The sequence below is a fragment of the Nicotiana sylvestris genome, chromosome 2, assembly GCF_000393655.2.
Source record: "Nicotiana sylvestris chromosome 2, ASM39365v2, whole genome shotgun sequence".
In the NCBI taxonomy this organism is placed as follows: Eukaryota; Viridiplantae; Streptophyta; class Magnoliopsida; order Solanales; family Solanaceae; genus Nicotiana; species Nicotiana sylvestris.
The window spans coordinates 13,166,796-13,184,627 of NC_091058.1; positions in this window are offsets into that span (position 1 = coordinate 13,166,796).

Genomic DNA, 17,832 nt, shown 5'->3' on the forward strand with positions numbered 1-17,832 from the left:
TCTACTTATTTCTTTTGTAATAATAGAATGCATATTAAGGTTATAGTGTCATATGTAGGTCATTTGCCATAAGTATAAGTATTCAAGTCATAATTTCAGCTTTACCATGCCTACGTTATCTGCAGCTTATTTGTTTAGCATTATATTTATGTATACACTCTGAAATCTGGATATTCTAGGCTGTTAGTCAGATTTTGTATAATGTTCAAGTTGTTTTGGATGTTCCCTGTGACTACATGAACATTTTATGGTAGTTTCAGCTCATATCATTAGTGAAAGCATGGCAGTAAATTAAAAGACTGTAATCCGGTCATCCCTGCATATTTAATTTTCTTAGAATTTTGTACAAGTGTTTTATCTATTTGTACACATGGAGGAAATATGGGTTTCAGCTATGGTTTTATTATATTAGAGGCCTTCATGTTAATATGCTGGGCTTAATTTTGGCCCTCATAAGTTGGCCCGTCTGCCACGAGGCCCAGTGTGACCAGATCTGATCTTCTTCTTCTTTGGGCCCAATTTCGAGCCCATCAGGCTTCAGCCTTGGCTTGTTTCTTTAAATCAGGTCTTGCTTTTGATTAATTTCAATGTGTATTTTATAGGATTATTGGGCTGGGCATCAGCCCAAACGAAATAGCCTGACCTTATTAGGCCTGACGAGGTCTTCAAGATCCATGCCTTTTTGGGCTCAATTTCGAGCCCAGTCACTCTTCACTCCCCTTAATCAAATATTAATTTGGGCTTGTTGCTGGTCGAGCTTCCTCCCAAATTATGAATCTCAATTTAAATATTGACTACAGATAATAGTAAGATGAACCTGGATTTAAAACTACTCATTAAACACACCAACTCTCATGTTAATAAAGTACTCTATCAACGCTGATATTAAATGACTAACTATGCAGATTCAGCCAAACATGATATTCAACAACAATCTCAAATACGAAAGAAACCACAAAAATCAACTACTGATCTAACAATCTGAACAGTTTATGATGAATAGACTAGGCTAGATCCTAATATATGCAATTCTCCCTGAACTATTATCCATTCAACAGATTCCATGATAGCCATAATAAACCGAAAGAAAATAAACTAAGAATAGACATAGAAATTCAAGAAAACACATGTAGGAGGAACTAAAAGTCCTTAATTCATTCATTGAAAGTCTCATTACAACTACATATATCAAAGTAGTTATGTACTTCATCAGTCATCACAGTCCAAGGGAATACCTGGAGAGCAAGAGCAAAATGATGAGAAAACAAGGAAGTTCTGTGAAGCAAGCAAGTAAAGAAGCAACAAATGATCCTCTAACAAACAGCTTCAGCTCAAACCATATTGGAATCAGAGATCCAAAGAAAGAACTTCAGAGTATGTTTGTTTCTTTTAGGAAGGAAAATCAGAAACGAAAAACCATTTAACTCTCTCACACAATGCAAAAATTTTGGTATATCTTCTATGGGTTCCAATGTCTGCCTAAAATGGAGGAAAATAGTTCTTATATAGGCACTTCTAAGGCAGCCCTAGCCTGGTTTGCTAATTCCCCTTCTACCCCTTTAAATTTGTTATTTCAACATCTTAGACCCTACAGAACAGTTGAGTTGTCCCTATTTCTTGCCATAAAAGCCTTGTCTTATCCTCTAGAAACTTCTATACTAATAGAAAAATATTCCCTAAGCTTCAAACTACCCAAATTAACCCCTAACACCCCTGTATTTATCCTCCTAGCCTAAACCAATGCAGGCCATCTGATTCCCAAACTTGGGCCCAAACGAGTGGGCTTCTACTGCCCAGGTCTAGCTTATCATAAGCCCAAGAGGTGATCTCAAACCAGTAAATAAGTGAACATTGGAAACAAGGCCATTGTGGCTACAAGTTAACCAAACCCAAAAGGAACTCAAATTAGCAGTAATCATGAACTTAACTAATTAAACCCGAAAATAATGAACTTAGAAACATTGATTAATTTAAGCTATGATTGGTTAAAGAAAGAAAGAAAAGAGAAGAACAAGAAACCTAATAGAACAGTAAAATGGACAGACTGACAACACTTTTTTTCTTCTTTTCTTTTAAATTCTAAACATGAATTAAATTACCAAAACGAAACAGACAAAGATGAGTCTACCTATTGAGAAGTCAAGGGCAACATCTGATATGGGTCTGCTCGGGCTTTGATACAGCTCAAAATTGACCCCAAATAATTGTTCTTGCCAAGAACAACATTTGGGGTGAGTTTTGGACTATACCAACGGAAGTAACCATGGAGGACCAAACATGCACGAACCAGTGCACCCTCTTTTACTTTTAGATTTGGATTTTGACTGGTTCAAGGAAGATTCAGGGGAAACGGTTCATAGATTTGGAAAAGAAAAGAAAGGGTGGTTGTGTGGTGAAGATTTGGGTGGGTTTGAGTGAATTAGGATTTTTGGGGTTGGCTTTTAGATCTAAGATTGGAGAGGATTGAGAGAAATTCAAGGGAAACTATTTTAGGATTTAGAGAAATGAGGGTGAGGAGAACATGTGGTGTTAATTTGGAGGGGATAAGTGTGGTCTGGGGCGTCACCGCCGACGGAGACGGTGGGGATTTTGGGGGCAGCGACTAGGGTTTCTATGCTCTGAATTTGAGAGATATAGAATTGGAGGGGGTTGACTGGGGGTGGGGCTTGGTTCGGACATTTTTATGCAAAGGATGGCCTTAGTTCCAGGCCGTTGGATCATTGAGATCCAACGATTGAGATGAGAGGGCGGAAGCGACGTCGTTTTGGGTCACATGGGGCTGGATCGGGTAGCCCGATTTTGGGCTTGGGTTGGAATGGATCAAAGGGGTTTGGGTCCTAATTAAAACAACCTTTTTCTAGTTCTTTTTCTCTATTTTTCTTTTCCTTTTTAACTAATTAAAAAAACTAAATTAAATTGATTTACAAAATTAAACTAATTATTTACTATAATACTTACAAAAATTAATTATTCTTAGATTAAACAAGGAAATTACTAGGCTACAATTAAAAAGCTAAAAATGCAAAAGTAAGCCAATTTTTGTGATTTTCATTTTTAATAAAGTAACTAATTTACTAATTAACCTTAACAATATAATAATGAATCCTAAATGCAATGTATGATATTTTTGGTATTTTCATGATTTTAACGAAAAATAAACATGCACAGAAATGCAATCAATTAACACAAATTCCCACAAAATCCTATAAATTTGTAAAAAATGGAAAAAATTATTTTTCTTGTATTTTATAGGAGTAATTTCTATAGGGCAAAAGTCACGTGCTCACAGCTACCCCTCTTTGTCGGAAACACGAAGAGTTTTCGTGCAAAGATAAAGTGAGCGGATGCGAGTGATTTTTGCCCGTTTTGAATACTCCGTGGGAAGCATTTTTGAAAGATTTGGTCGCACCCTGCTTCCGAGCTTGCCTACATATCCTTGGCTATAAAGAAATCAGGTCAGTGTAGTTTAGGAAATTTCGATAGCTGGGACTAGCAGGAAGATGTGATTTCACTGTTGCTGCTGTTGCTGCTGCTACTGCTTGCTGAACTCCTTATTACACCAAGACAAAATAAAAGAAGTTAGACTAAACTATGATCTATGAATTACAAGAATCCTATCTATATCTTCAAACTTGATCTTGCAGTTTCTGCCGCTCTGCTGACTTGTACTCTGCAGGTGAGCTTCCTTTGTTGCTGACTTGAATTGCATTCTGAAGTGAATTCCCTTATTCTCCAGGTGGCGCCTGATTGCCAACATTTGAACTGTATTCCTTTATTCTCCAGGTGGGCTCCTGATTACCAAAACTTAAATTGTATTCTCTTTGTTACTTTAAACTATTTTCCCTTAAAACCTGTGTTGTATTCCTTTGAAACTTGAACTGCTTTCCTTGTTCTCCAGGTGGGTGCTTGATTGCCAAAACTTGAACTGTATTCCCTTGCTCTCCAGGTGGGCGCCTGATTGCCAAAAGTTTAATTGTGTTCCCTTGCTCTCCAGGTGGGCGCCTGATTGCCAAAACTTTAAATGTATTCCCTTGCTCTCCAGGTGGGCGCCTGATTGCCAAAACTTTAATTGTATTCCCTTGCTCTCCAGGTGGGCGTCTGATTGCCAAAACTTGAACTGTTTTTCCTCAAAACTTGACCTGTTTGCACTTGTTCTCAAGGTGGGTGTCTAATTTCTAACACTTGCACTGCTTTTCTTTGAAACTTGACTTGATTTCCCTTGTTCTCCAGATGGGTGCCTGATTTCCAATGCTTGAACCGTATTCCCTTGAAACTTGAATCATTTCCGTTGCTTTCCAGGTGGGCACCTCATTGCTGATCTTGAATTGTCTTCCCTGAAACTTAAACTGCATTCCCTTGTTCTCCAAGTGGGCGCTTGATTTCTGAACTTGACCCGCTTTCCCTTAAAACTTGAGTTGTTTTCTCTTGTTCTCTAGGTGGCCGCCTAATTACAACAAAATAGACAAAACAAAAGAAAATTTTCTGCCCTAGTTTGATATTGGGAACATCTGTGAGTGTTAACCAATTCTTGTCATCAAAATAAGTTCTAAGCTAAATTCCCTTATCCTAAAAAATTTCAAACTGAGTCTCATCTCAAAAGTGAAAAACTTAAATGCTAAATTATACTTCCCAAAAGTAAAACTCTCGTCAGACCTTGTCACTTGCGAGGGTCTCAAAACTTACTAAATCCCGTTATCCAGAAGGGTACTAGAAACTTACTGCCGAGCCTGTCTGACACCTGCTTTCCTCACTGAGGGTTTCTCCGGAACAAACAAAACTTCTTGCCCTTGTTTCAATCAAAGAAAACTTTTGAATTTAAACATGGTGGTCGGTTTGTGACCTTGACTTTGAGGGCGATTGCTCCTTCACTTCCTAGGATAACTTCGATTTCAACTCAAAAGACCTTGCCTGTTTATTGACTGACCACTTTCTCTATCACCCTTATCACAGAAAATACCTCTAATCTATTCAAACCCAATACTATTCATCTGTTGCATTGTGCTCATGCATTTACATATACTGAACCTTTGTGTTTCACATGAATCCCAAAGCACGTCAATTGCCACCCACTCAGTGCGCATGCTGTTCTTTCCTGGCTTAACCCACTGGCCTTGGCCTTGAGGTCTATTGCTCATTCACTTGCCATGATTACTTTGATTTCTGCTTGAAAGACCTTGCTTGTTATTGGTTAACCACTTTCTCTGTCAACCTTATCACAGAAAATACCTTTGATCCGTTCACCCAACATCCTCTATCTGTTGCATTGTTCATGAATTGACATATACCAAACCTTTGTATTTCACATGAATCCCAAAGCACGTTGATTGTTACCAACTCAATGCGCATGTCGTTCTTTCCATACTTATGCCATTTTTATGTGCTAGCCAGATCCCGTTTTGTGTAATTAGAAAGTTGGTAGAAAATTTTGAAGTCATTTCTCACTTGTTCTAACCAAACAGACTCAGAAGAGGAAGTAAACATGCCAAAGGAATAGAGTAAAGGACAATGGAAAGACATGATTCCTAACAAAAAAACTACAAAGTAGAAGCTTATCAGATGTGGATACCAACTCTAATGACCATGACATGCACCTTTGGATTAAGGTGCCTAATCTGTCAAGCAAGTCTAATGTTTAACTCTTGTTGTACCTCTTCGTTGTGAAACTAGGCTTCAATGCTCCGATTATCCTATCTGATTCACAATCCTTATTCCACTTGTAGCGCCCGAAGGGTTTTCACCATCAAGACTTTCTCATTTTGTTCTTTCTCTCAACTTATCGTCGCCTTATGGTGCCACTGAAGGTTTTCACCGATAAGACTCTCTCATTTTTTTTTCTTTTCTTCTTCTTTCCTCCGATTTTGTAGATGACAAGGCATTGACCATAGTAAAAATATCATACGCTCCTATCATGGCTAACTCAGCACTCTCAAAGATTATATGGGAGGTCATTTTTGGACTATAATGTGGATTTTGGACAGGGTTACAAAGAAAAGATATCATAAAGTCTTAAAACAACTTGAATGGGTCCAAAATTACAACTTTTGGAATCAGATATTTTACAAAATCGCAACTTCTGCCCAAGTTTCTTTGCTTAGGGACTTTTGAATTTTTATTTTGATGGGATCGAACCGTGAGGCTGACTACGTATCCTTAAAAGGAATCATGTCGAACGTAGTTCATGACATATGAATTGCTTTGTTTTTTTGTACTTTTCCCTTTTTATTTTCTCTTTTTTTTGTCTCCTTTTTTTCTTTTTCCCTTTGTTTCTTTATCTCTATTTTCTCTTTTTTTTTTGGAATGAACTTTCTAAAATAAACCTATGGGACAATTTTCCCCGTATGACTTTAACTTGATTCCAAAAGAGGGGAGGTCAAAGCAATCAGTGCGGGCTCAAAAGAGGTACCAAAGAGTATAAAGTGTTTGGATAGTTGAAAGAGGGCCTCCCAATTTTTAAGAATACCAAGTATAACACATGCAACCTGAAGATGAAAATGAAGATCATGCATAGCATTTCGTTTGCAACATCGGCGTTGGTATCACAGATATGCCTTCCACCTTTCTTTAATGCCTACAAAGCTCTTCTTGGGTAATTTCTTCTTCAAAATGGATGTGCTCCGTCAGTTTGAAGCTAACTCCCTTGGTTTTATGTTGTAACTTGAGATGCACTTGAACTGAAAGTCGTTTATTTCAAATTGTCTGGACGCACTTTCTTGTAACAAATTCTTGTCGTCCTCTTAACTTCCCAAACCATCTGCCCCAGTTTCACACAATTTGGGCTTTAAATGACCTCAAGATGTCCAAATCTGTACTTATTTCCCTCAAATATCCCTATCATCTTCAAACTTGTTTTATTGCCTCATGATTAAACTAACTTTTAAGACCAGGCCTAGAATTATGTGCGCATGTCATGTCACTAGAGCCAGCATGAAAAGAACTATAAAAGGAGAAGAGAACTAAACACAAAATGACCAGAAATAACAAAAAGCAGAAAATTGCATTAGACAGACGGTGAAAGAGTTTGAACAACATAAACCGGGGTTACAACCCTAGAACAAACCTAGATAACACTAAAAGGGTTACTATGACTAAACAAACTAGGCAAAATAAAAGGATAGAAGGGTTTGAGTCACAAGACAATATCCGGGTTACAACCCTGAGATAACCTGGACAACAAAAATGACAACAAAATAAACTACCAAGACTCTTTCCCGGCTAGCCACGAAAGGAGCATCTTTCCATTCATCAAGCTCAACATCTTAGCCACTGAGTTCGGCATCAACAATACTAGGTCCCTTTTGCCGGCTCATCCTTAAGATCAACCTCTGATAGCGCTAAAAGCTTTGCAGCACGTGGACCTCCGAGGATCTCAGAAGAATTCTCATATTCCTTTTCAAAACAAATCATACCCACCATATGCGTCTCATTATGAATAGGCGATGGACTTTGGCTAGTGTCTACTGCATCTGAATTTTGCACGACAATGTCACCTGCATCAATAAGCTTCTGAATTGCTCTTTTCAAATGCCAACACTTTTCTAATGCTGTAACCCAGGGCATCAGAGCAATATGCGCACCTTTGAGAATAATCAAAATTCTTTAGAAGAGGGTTCGACATTTTTATCTGAATCAGCTTCAACATGTCCAATTGCCTCAACCTTTGGAACAAACTGGCATATGATTCTCCAATGGGAGGTAAAAGTCTTTTCCTTTTGCTTTTGCCTTTTCATCTTGTACTCTGGCCTCGGTTGTAGCCTTTTGCGGGCAAGTGGTTGATATGCTTGAGGGGGCGGGTAATACATTTGTGAAAGTGGTGCAGGCCATCGCGGGTCTCGTGGGTGTGGAGCATATGGTGGTGCATTGTGAACGGTGTATTGGAATGGTGATGTGCGACTTTGGGGGTTTTGTGGAGGGAAGTAGCATTGGGGAGGATTATCTGGAGCACACGGATGTCCTTGGGGTCGATACCCGAGGCTGAAAGCTTTGAGCAGGAACCCACTGGATCCTGTCGTTGGCGTGACTCAACAACATCTTTTATATTTCTCTTTCTTCCATACAAACTTACTGAGATATTCTGAATGTCTTTTTAGTGTCTTGCAATGCCGAATACCTCATGATTTTGCTTGACTTGATTCCCTCTTCTACCATCTCCCCCATGTTTACCACATCATTGAAAGGTTTACCCAAGGCGGGGGTCAAATGACTGAAGTAGGTGTGCCCTTGGGCTTGTAGGAAAAGCTCAACCATTTCTTCTTCACCAATCAGGGGACTGACTCGAGCAGCCTATTCCCTCCATCTGAGCCCAGACTCCCTAAAGCTTTCCTCCGGTTTCTTTTCCATCTTGGATAGGGAGGAGCGGTCTGGGATAATGTCTAGATTGTACTGAAAGTGTTGAACAAAATCTTGAGCCATGACATCCTATGTATGCCACTTATTGACATCTTGACGAGTATACCATTGCAAGGCTGCCCCAGTCAAGCCCTCGATGAAATATGTCATTAACAAATCCTCTTTCCTGCCAACACTTCTCATTTCCCTGCAATAACCCCTCAAATGGGCTACTGGATCTCCACACCCATCACACAAGTTAAACTTTGACATTTTAAACCCCGCGAGCAGATAAACATTAGGGAACATACACAAGTAATTGTACATGTTAATCCGATTTCCCATCCATTGCATGCTCCTTAAGGACTGTTCTATACCTTTCAGCTTTCTGGATATCTCATCTCGCCCTTCTTTTCCTGTGACCTTTTCATTTTTAACATGAGGCTCATTCTGAGGGTTCTGATTGTATGAGTCAGGAACCTTGTGGGCAATCTCTGAGGGGTAATATTGAGCATCATGAGCTTTGAGTGGGTGTTCATTGTTGGGGATAGTGGATATGACAGGAGGGCAATTTTGGGGAAAGGTAATTGGAGGGCGAGTGATGAAGCTACTAGGGTGGTTGGGAAAGCTGTGATAAGCGGGTGGATCTGGAGAGCATGGGGGATCATCTGGCACTATGACCGGAGTTTGGGTAAGGGTAGCATCTAAGAAAATAGGTGGTGGTGGGGGTGGTTCCTTCCCAGTCATCCAAGCCTAATACATGTCCGCCATGTGTTGTATTAACATCCTTACCTCTTCAACCAACCCATTGCCCTATTCAACGAATTGCTTTTGGGCACCAGTATCGACCGACTCGATTCCGTTGCCGTCTGCCATTGCCTTTCAACCTTATGTTGTAGAGAAGAGTTACCACTTTAAGAACCACAAACCAAGTACCTTTCTGCTATGAATATGAAGTCATCACGTTAGTGTCACACCTCCTTTTTTACCTACACCCTCGGAAGGGAGTATAAAGGGAGTTTTCCCAATTAAAGGACAATCGAAACGGGATTTATTGTTAAAAGATTCAGAGTCGCCACTTGGGAGATTTATGGTGTCCCAAGTCACCGATTCCAATCCCGAATCGAGGAAAAGCTTGACTCTGTTTAACAGTCCGCGAACCAAAAATCTGGGTAAGGAATTCTGTTAACCCGGGAGAAGGTGTTAGGCATTCCCGAGTTCCGTGGTTCTAGCACGGTCGCTCAACTGTTATATTCAGCTTTATTATCTGATTTTGATACACGTTTTAACCTATGGTTCAGTTTTAATTTTATAATCGCTTTTATTTAATTTTTAAAGAAAATTGCAACGTTATTAAAACACGTTTCGAACCACGTCACATAAATGCACCTGCGGTTCTTGACATATTTTAATATCGTTGAGACTTGGATTTGGGTCACATAAATGCGCACCCGAGTTTAGGAAGGTAAATTATTAAAATACGTGCCTAAAGCAACTACGCGTTAGCAAATTTGCGAGGGCCATGGAAATTTGCTAAATGGTGCGCCTCGATTTATAAGGATTCAAAAGAAATAGTTAAATGATGGCCACGTATTTGGAATTTTATTTGGCGCGGCTCACCGCAATTATTTTAAAAAGGGAATTTGCACTAAACATTGGAGGTCCGTGAACTATCCATGTTACATAATACGGCTTGCCTTGATTATTAAAGGGCTTGGCTAATTGGCTAAAAGGCATAGGAAATTATCGAGTCAAATTCACAAAACCAGCTTAAACTAATTCGACGATGAGGAATTGGGCCAACTATCAGAACGAGTTGGCCCAACACAACCAACAACGAGAAAATTCATGTGGCACACCCTGCCATTTCTTATCTTTCTAATGCTTTCCAGGTTCTGGGCCCAATTGGGCGATGACAAGGACATCCCAGAACGAATAACACACAAACCAAATCTGTTTTTTGAACTCCATAACTGGGCTAGTTTTTAGGCCCAATCCTCAGAGTTTTAAACTTATGCAAAATCAATTAACCAACAATTAACCAAAACCATATGCAAATATGAAGCTACACAAATCATTTAATTCAATCAAACTCCCAGGCTTAAGGGACAAGCCCAAATAGCCATGGCGTTCTACCCTACTCTACCAAAGACCTCAAAGCTTGGACTTGCGAGCCCAAATATCACTGAGGTTTGATCAAAGGATCAGACTCGAGTTCGAGTCCATACCAATAGCGAAAATGCTAATTACATTTAACTTGCTATTTTTTCCATTCCCAGCGATTGGAGCGTACAGAAATTTCAAATGCCTACTCAATTACCCGTCAACTAGCACTAAGCTAGAAGTATTGAAATTGATGTAGCAAGAAGAAATTCTAATCTTTATGCAGTCAGTCACCTACGTAATTCTGATTCAACCAGTCATTCACTTAACAAAAATCAATTTTCAGGTTTATACAGACCATCTAAATTCACAAGCAAACCAAAAATCTAACCATCTAGATGGTTTTCCTAATTAGATATAACAATACAAATCCCACCTGCGAAGTGGACAATGCTTCACCATGATAGCTCCTAATTTCAAGTTACAGGAAAGCCAATTAATATACCCTATCGATCTATCCTTATAGCATGTTTAACTGTCCATTCATGCAACTAGAGTTCAGACAACATTACAATACCCAATATTCTGAGATTATTCATTAAATCTAGCAACTAATCACACTAAGTTATGAACCAGCACTTAGCATAAACCAGAAATCAAACTTAACGAAATGAAGCACCTAATCATACATAATGGTGATAACTAACAGTAACTACATCAGGAATTTAAGATGTCTTATTCAAATTTCAACTTGAATTTCCAAATCTCCATACATACTAGTCAATACTCAGTTCCCTGGCAAGTTTTGATAGTGTACCTGAATGATCAGCAAAAGAAAACAGAGCTGAGAGGGAATTCAAAGAAAACAGCAGCAGCAGACTCAGATCGAAGAAGCAGCACTCGAAAACACACTCTAAACCCCAGCAGAAGTCCAGAGCAGATTAAAACTCGAACTCAATTCATTTTACACTCAAAAGCAAAGCAGAAATTTATTCAGGGAATGCAAACTTTAAGGTCCAAAGCAATAGAACAGTGTATGTTTCCTTTTTCAAAAAAAAATGTTTCAGCAATTTATTTTTCTGGAATTCTCTTATCAATTAGGTCTGCCTTCTCAGGCAAGAAAAGGGTGCCTTTATAGGCAAGACATTTAGGGCAGCTTCCAAGTCTCAGTTTTTGCAATTAAGACCTTTTTGGAATTTTCATTATAGCCTAGCAAAACCTGGGTCCAACTGACCCAAGTAAATGGGTCTGAACTAGACCCAATTCAAATCCTTCTTGGGCTGGTCATTAAGCATCGCTTGAGATCAATCAAAGATTCAACATTCTAAACAAAGCTGTCCTAAAATTAGCCAGGAGAAAGAAGAGACGGGAACTTTAAACCAAAGCCCAAAACCAAAACAGAAAACGAGAATGATTTACATAATTCTAAACAGACAACAAAATAATTAAGCTGATTATCAGACAAATCATGCATGAATAACAACAAGCATACTATGAAAACACAAACACAGAAATGCGATGAAGAAATATGACTTTAGAAGACAGAAAAAATACAAATAAAGAACCAACCAAAATGTAAAGATACCTAAACGGACTGGCCAAGCCGTGGAGTTCTTCTTCAAACTCTCGATTTTGACCGAAAAGGGTCTCAATCACGTGTTTTCAAATGAAAACACCTGAATAAGGCCCGTTTTGGTCTTAATCGGCACCAAATCTACCGATTCTGGAGCTTGATATTTTTTAGGTCTCATCTTCAACTTAAGATTCGACGAGCTCGGGACATGTTCAAGGGAAACCAACGGTGGATTAGGTGTAAGGGGGGCGTGGGGGTTATGGGGTGTTATTTTGGGGATGATTGGATGAGTTGGAGTTTTGGTCATTTTTTCGATCCAAGATTTGAGAGGCTGGGCTGGGATTCGAGAGTGGGGATTTGAAGATTTGGAAAGAGGAGAAGGAGGAGAATCGGTGGTGTAAAAATGAGGTCGATTAGAGTACCGCCGGCGGCGGAGACGATTTCTGGTAGGCGGTTCACGACGGAGGCAGAGGGTTCAGCGAAGGAGATGAAATGGGGTAGGGGTCTGGGGGGTGACTGATTCGTACATATATATATATATATATATATATATATATATATATATATATATATATATATATATCAACAAGAACCGTAGTTCCCAGCCATTGGATCTAAAGAAAATCAATGACTGGGATTTACGCTCATCAAAACGGGGTCGTTTAGTTTAGTGGGGGGGGGACCGGATGAGGACGGGTCTGGGCCGGGTTTTGACTGGGTTTTGGGGTGAAATTGTTTGGGCCTGGGGTTTGCATCCCAAACCAGCCTTTACTTCTTTTTCATTTGTTTTCTTTTCATTTTCTTTTAGTTTCTTTTTAAATTAAAATTAAAAATAATCCTAAATTAATCAAATTATCCTATTACATAAATTAACTCTAAATAACAATTAACACAAATAATTAAAAACCAAATTCAAAGAAAACTACCAAAATTAAAATTAAAGTGCAAAAATGAACTATATATTTTTATTTTATTTTTTCACTTTTATAAAACCACTAAATTATTAATTAATTCAATAATGCAAAATTAGATCCTAAATGCAAATGCAGCGTATTTTTGTGTTTTTCATTAGTTAAACAAAAGTAAAAATGCACAGACAAATGCAAACAATTATCAGAAAATGCCATAAAATCCTAAAAAATTGCAAATAATGAAAAGAAGTTATTTTGTTTTGAATTTATGGGAGTAATTCATATATAGGGCAAAAATCACGTGCTCACAGCTGCCCCTCTTTGCCCGAAAACATGAAGAGTTTTCGTGCAAAGATAAAGTGAGCGGATACGAGCGATTTTTGCCCGTTTGAATATTCCGTGGGAAGCATTTTTGAAAGATTTGACCGCACCCTGCTTCCAAGGTTGCCTACATATCCTTGGCTGAAAAGGCATCAGGTCAGTGTAGTTCAGAAATATTTGGTAGCTGGGACTACCATGAAGTTGTGATTTCACTGTTGTTGTTGCTGCTACTGCTTACTGCATCCCCTTATTACACCATGATAAAATGAAAAGAAGCTAGATTATACTATGATCTATGTATTACAAAATCCTATCTATAACTTCAGACTTGCTCTGGTGGTTCTTGTTGCCTTGTTAACTTGTATTCTCCCGGTGGAATCCCTTTGTTGCCGCCTTGAATTGTAATATGAGATGTTTTCCATTTCTCCAGGTGGATGCCTGACTGCCAACTGCACTTTGAGATGTTTTTTCTTCTCTCCAGATGGACGCTTGACTGCTAACTTGAAATGTATTCCCTGCTCTCCAAGCGGGCTCTAGACTACTAAACTTCAAATGTATTCCCTACTCTCTAGGCGGGCTCCTGACTACTAAACTTGAAATGTAATCCCTGCTCTCCAGGCGGGCTCCTGACTGCTAACTTGAAATGATTCTCTGCTCTTCAGGCGGGCTCCTGACTACTAAACTTGAAACATATTCCCTGCTCTCCAGGCGAGCTCCTGACTACTAAACTTGAAATGTATTCCCTGCTCTCCAGGCAGGCTCCTGACTGCTAACTTGAAATGTATTCCCTGCCCTCCAGGCGGGCTCCTGACTATTAAACTTGAAACATATTCCCTGCTCTCCAGGCGAGCTCCTGACTACTAAACTTGAAATGTATTCCTTGCTCTCCAGGCGGGCTCCTGACTGCTAACTTGAAATGTATTCCCTGCCCTCCAGGCGGGCTCCTGACTACTAAACTTGAAACATATTCCATGCTCTTCAGGAGGGCTCCTGATTTCAATCAAAATGACAAAATAGAGGAAATTTTTCTGCTGCTAGACTTGAACTACTTCTCCCTATTCTCCAAGCGGGTACCTGATTTCAATAAAAAATAGACAAAACAAAGAAAATTTTTCTGCCCCAGTTTGGTAACTGGGCACATATGTGAGTGTTAAACTGAATCATATTACCAAATATTACCAAGGATTTGAAAGCTAGGTCCCATTATTCAGGGGGAGGGGGGTTCCTGACAACTCTTAACTAAATGACAATTTTAATCTAAGTTATATCTTCTACAGGTGTGACTTCTGCTAAATCTTGATATCTAAGAGGATCTTTAAACTACATCCCCATTATCCAGGAGGGTCCTGAAAATCAAAAGTCAAATTTTATCTTAAGGGTGGCGCTTTTATGGCTGAATTATACTACCCTACAGCAGATTTTACGCTAAATATTGTTATCTAATCGAAATCTTAAAGCTAAGTCCCATTATTCAGGAGGGTCCTGAGAATTCCTAATTGAATCCTATCTTGAACATGCAAACTTCTAAACCTGCTTATATTCCTTTGGGATACATTTATGCTAGATTACACTATTTCTAAACTTTACGCTAGGTCTCATTTTCTAGGAGGGTCCTGAAAATCAAAAATCAAACCTGTTTGGTGACTGCCTTTCTCCACGGAGGGTTTCTCCGAAACAACCGAAATTTCCTGCCCCTATTTTAATCAAAGAAAAATCTTGTCAGTTTAAAATGTGGTGGTTGGTTGATAGCATTCTTTGCTGAAGGTCTCTCCGTTGCATTGTTTTGTTTTGACTGGCTTCCCCGAACTGGACCTGAACCACTTGACTTTCCTACTGACTTTCAAAACCCTATGACCCTGAATAACCCGAGTGTTCTATACCTGAACCGTTATTTCACACCTCTGACCCCTTTAACGGAATCTCTGCATCTCCCATGAAATTACCAAATCATTTGCCAATGGAACTCTTGCTGGCACTTTACCCCACTTTACATCATGCTATCTTTGGTATGCTCTAGCCGCACTGTGTTTTGCAGTCTTGAAGCTGGTAGTGAGCTTTGAAATTCCTTCTTATTTGCTTAAACAGAACTGTCATTGGGAACATCTTAGAGAAATAAACCCAAAAGAAATGAAATGCAATGACTTTCAGAATTAAGGATAAGGAAATCCAAAACTAGAAGACTATCTGAAGAGGAAAAAGAAAAAGGACTTATCTGAGTGGAACAGCCGACACCAATGATCATGACACACATTTTGGATTACTCGGCCTAATATGTCCAACCAATCAACTTCCAATTGCCTCACTTTGTTGCCCCGGAATTTCCATAACCTGATTTTTTCAACCAAATCCTGACCTTGTTCATCGTGCGGTGCCTTGGAAGGTTTCCACCAGCAGACCTCTCTCATCCGTTCATCTCTCAACTTACTTTCGCCTTACGGTGCCCGTGAGGGTTTTCACCAATAAGACTCTCTCATTTTTTATTTCTCTCAATGCCCGTCGCCTTACGGTGCCCGTGAGGGTTTTCACCAATAAGACTCTCTCATTTTTATTTCTCTTAGCTCTCATCTCCTTATGGTGGCCGTGAGGGTTTTCACCAATAAGACTCTCTCATTTTTGATTTCTTTTCCCTCTTTGGACTAGAATGTTGCCCCTGATGTGAATCACCGCTACCTACTTGCCTTGGCATTTCTTGAAGACTGATCGGAAAGTCTTTCTTTAGACCGGAATGTGGGCTTTTGGATGGGGTTAGAAAGAAAGGGCATAAAAGGCTCAAAATAACTCATCATGGGTTCAAAAATTACAACTTTCGGAACAAGATTTCTTACAACAACTACAACTTCTGCCCCAGTTTCTTGCTTGGAAACTTTTGGATTTTTATTTTGATGGGACCGAACCGTGAGGCTGCCTATGTATCCTTAAAAGGAATCAGGTCGAACGTAGTTCATGTCATAGAAATTACTTTATTGTTGTGATTTTTCTTTTTCTCTTTCTTTGCTCTCTCTTTTGCTTTCTTTTTCCCTTTTGTTATTTTTCTTCCTCTTTTTTTTTCTTTTCATTCTTTTTTTCTCTTTTCATTCTTTCTTTCTCTTTTCATTCTTTTCTTTCTCTTTTATTTTCTTTCTATTTTCTCTCCTTCCTTTACTTATCTTTTACGCTTGTGTTTTTGATATTTTTTACTGATTCCGAAAGAGGTGTATGAAAGAAAACAAATAGGGCTCAAAAGAGGTGACAAGGGATAAAGTGTTTAGATAGTAGAACAAAATGCCTTCGTCATTTCAATATTCGAGACATGCCAAATACAAACAAGTACAATCAAAGAAAGAAATCATACATAGTATCTCTTGACTGCATCAGAATTGATAGACATTTATACACATTTGCCTTCTACATCTGTCAAATACAATGCACCTTTGGACAACACTCTAGTTACAACGAACGACCCCTGCCAATTTGGGGCGAATTTTCCTTTTGCTTCAACCTGATGAGGAAGAATACGTTTCAATACTAACTGCCCCACTTCAAACTTCCGTGGACGCACCTTCTTATTGTATGCTCTTGTCATTCTCTATTGATACAACTGCCCATGACACACTGCTGCCAGTCTCTTCTCATCGATCAAACTTAATTGTTCCAAGCGGGTCTTGACCCACTCCTCATCATCGATCTCAGCCTCCGCGACAATTTGAAGGGATGGAATTTCCACTTCTGTGGGTATCTCTACTTCGGTTCCATACACCAACAAATAAGGAGTCGCACCTATTGAAGTACGGACAGTAGTGCGATAACCCAGCAATGCAAACGACAGCTTTCATGCCACTGCCTAGAACCTTCCACCATTTTTCGAAGTATCTTCTTTATATTTTTGTTGGCCGCCTCAACTGCTCCATTTGCCTTAGGGAGGTATGGGGTAGAATTGCGATGTGTAATCTTGAACTGCTGACATACCTCTTCCATCAGATGACTATTGAGATTAGCCCCATTGTTTGTAATGATCACCTTCGGTATCCCGAACCGGCAAATGATATTTGAGTGCACAAAATCAACCACCGCCTTCTTGGTTACAGACTTGAATGTTTTAGCCTCTACCCACTTGGTGAAATAATCAATGGCCACCAGAATAAACCTGTGCCCGTTGGACGCTACTGGCTCGATTAGTCCAATGACATCCATTCCCCAAGAAATGAAAGGCCATGGTGAAGACATTGTATGTAATTCAGATGGTGGAGAATGAATCAAATCCCCATGCACTTGGCACTGATTACATTTACACACGAAACTGATACAATCTCGCTCCATAGTGAGCCAATAATAACCTGGCCAGAGAATCTTCTTTGCCAACACATACCCACTCATGTGCGGTCCACAGACTCCAGAATGTACTTTGGTCATGATAGTCGCGGCCTGTCTGGCCTCTACACATCTTAATAACCCGAGATCTGGAGTTCTTTTGTACAAAACTCCTCCACTAAAGAAAAATCCACTTGCCAAGCGACGAATTGTTCTCTTTTGATCACTTGTGGCTTGTACCGGATATACTCCCTTCGGATGTATTCCTTGATATCGTGAAACCAAGGCTCCCCATCAAGCTCTTCCTCCACC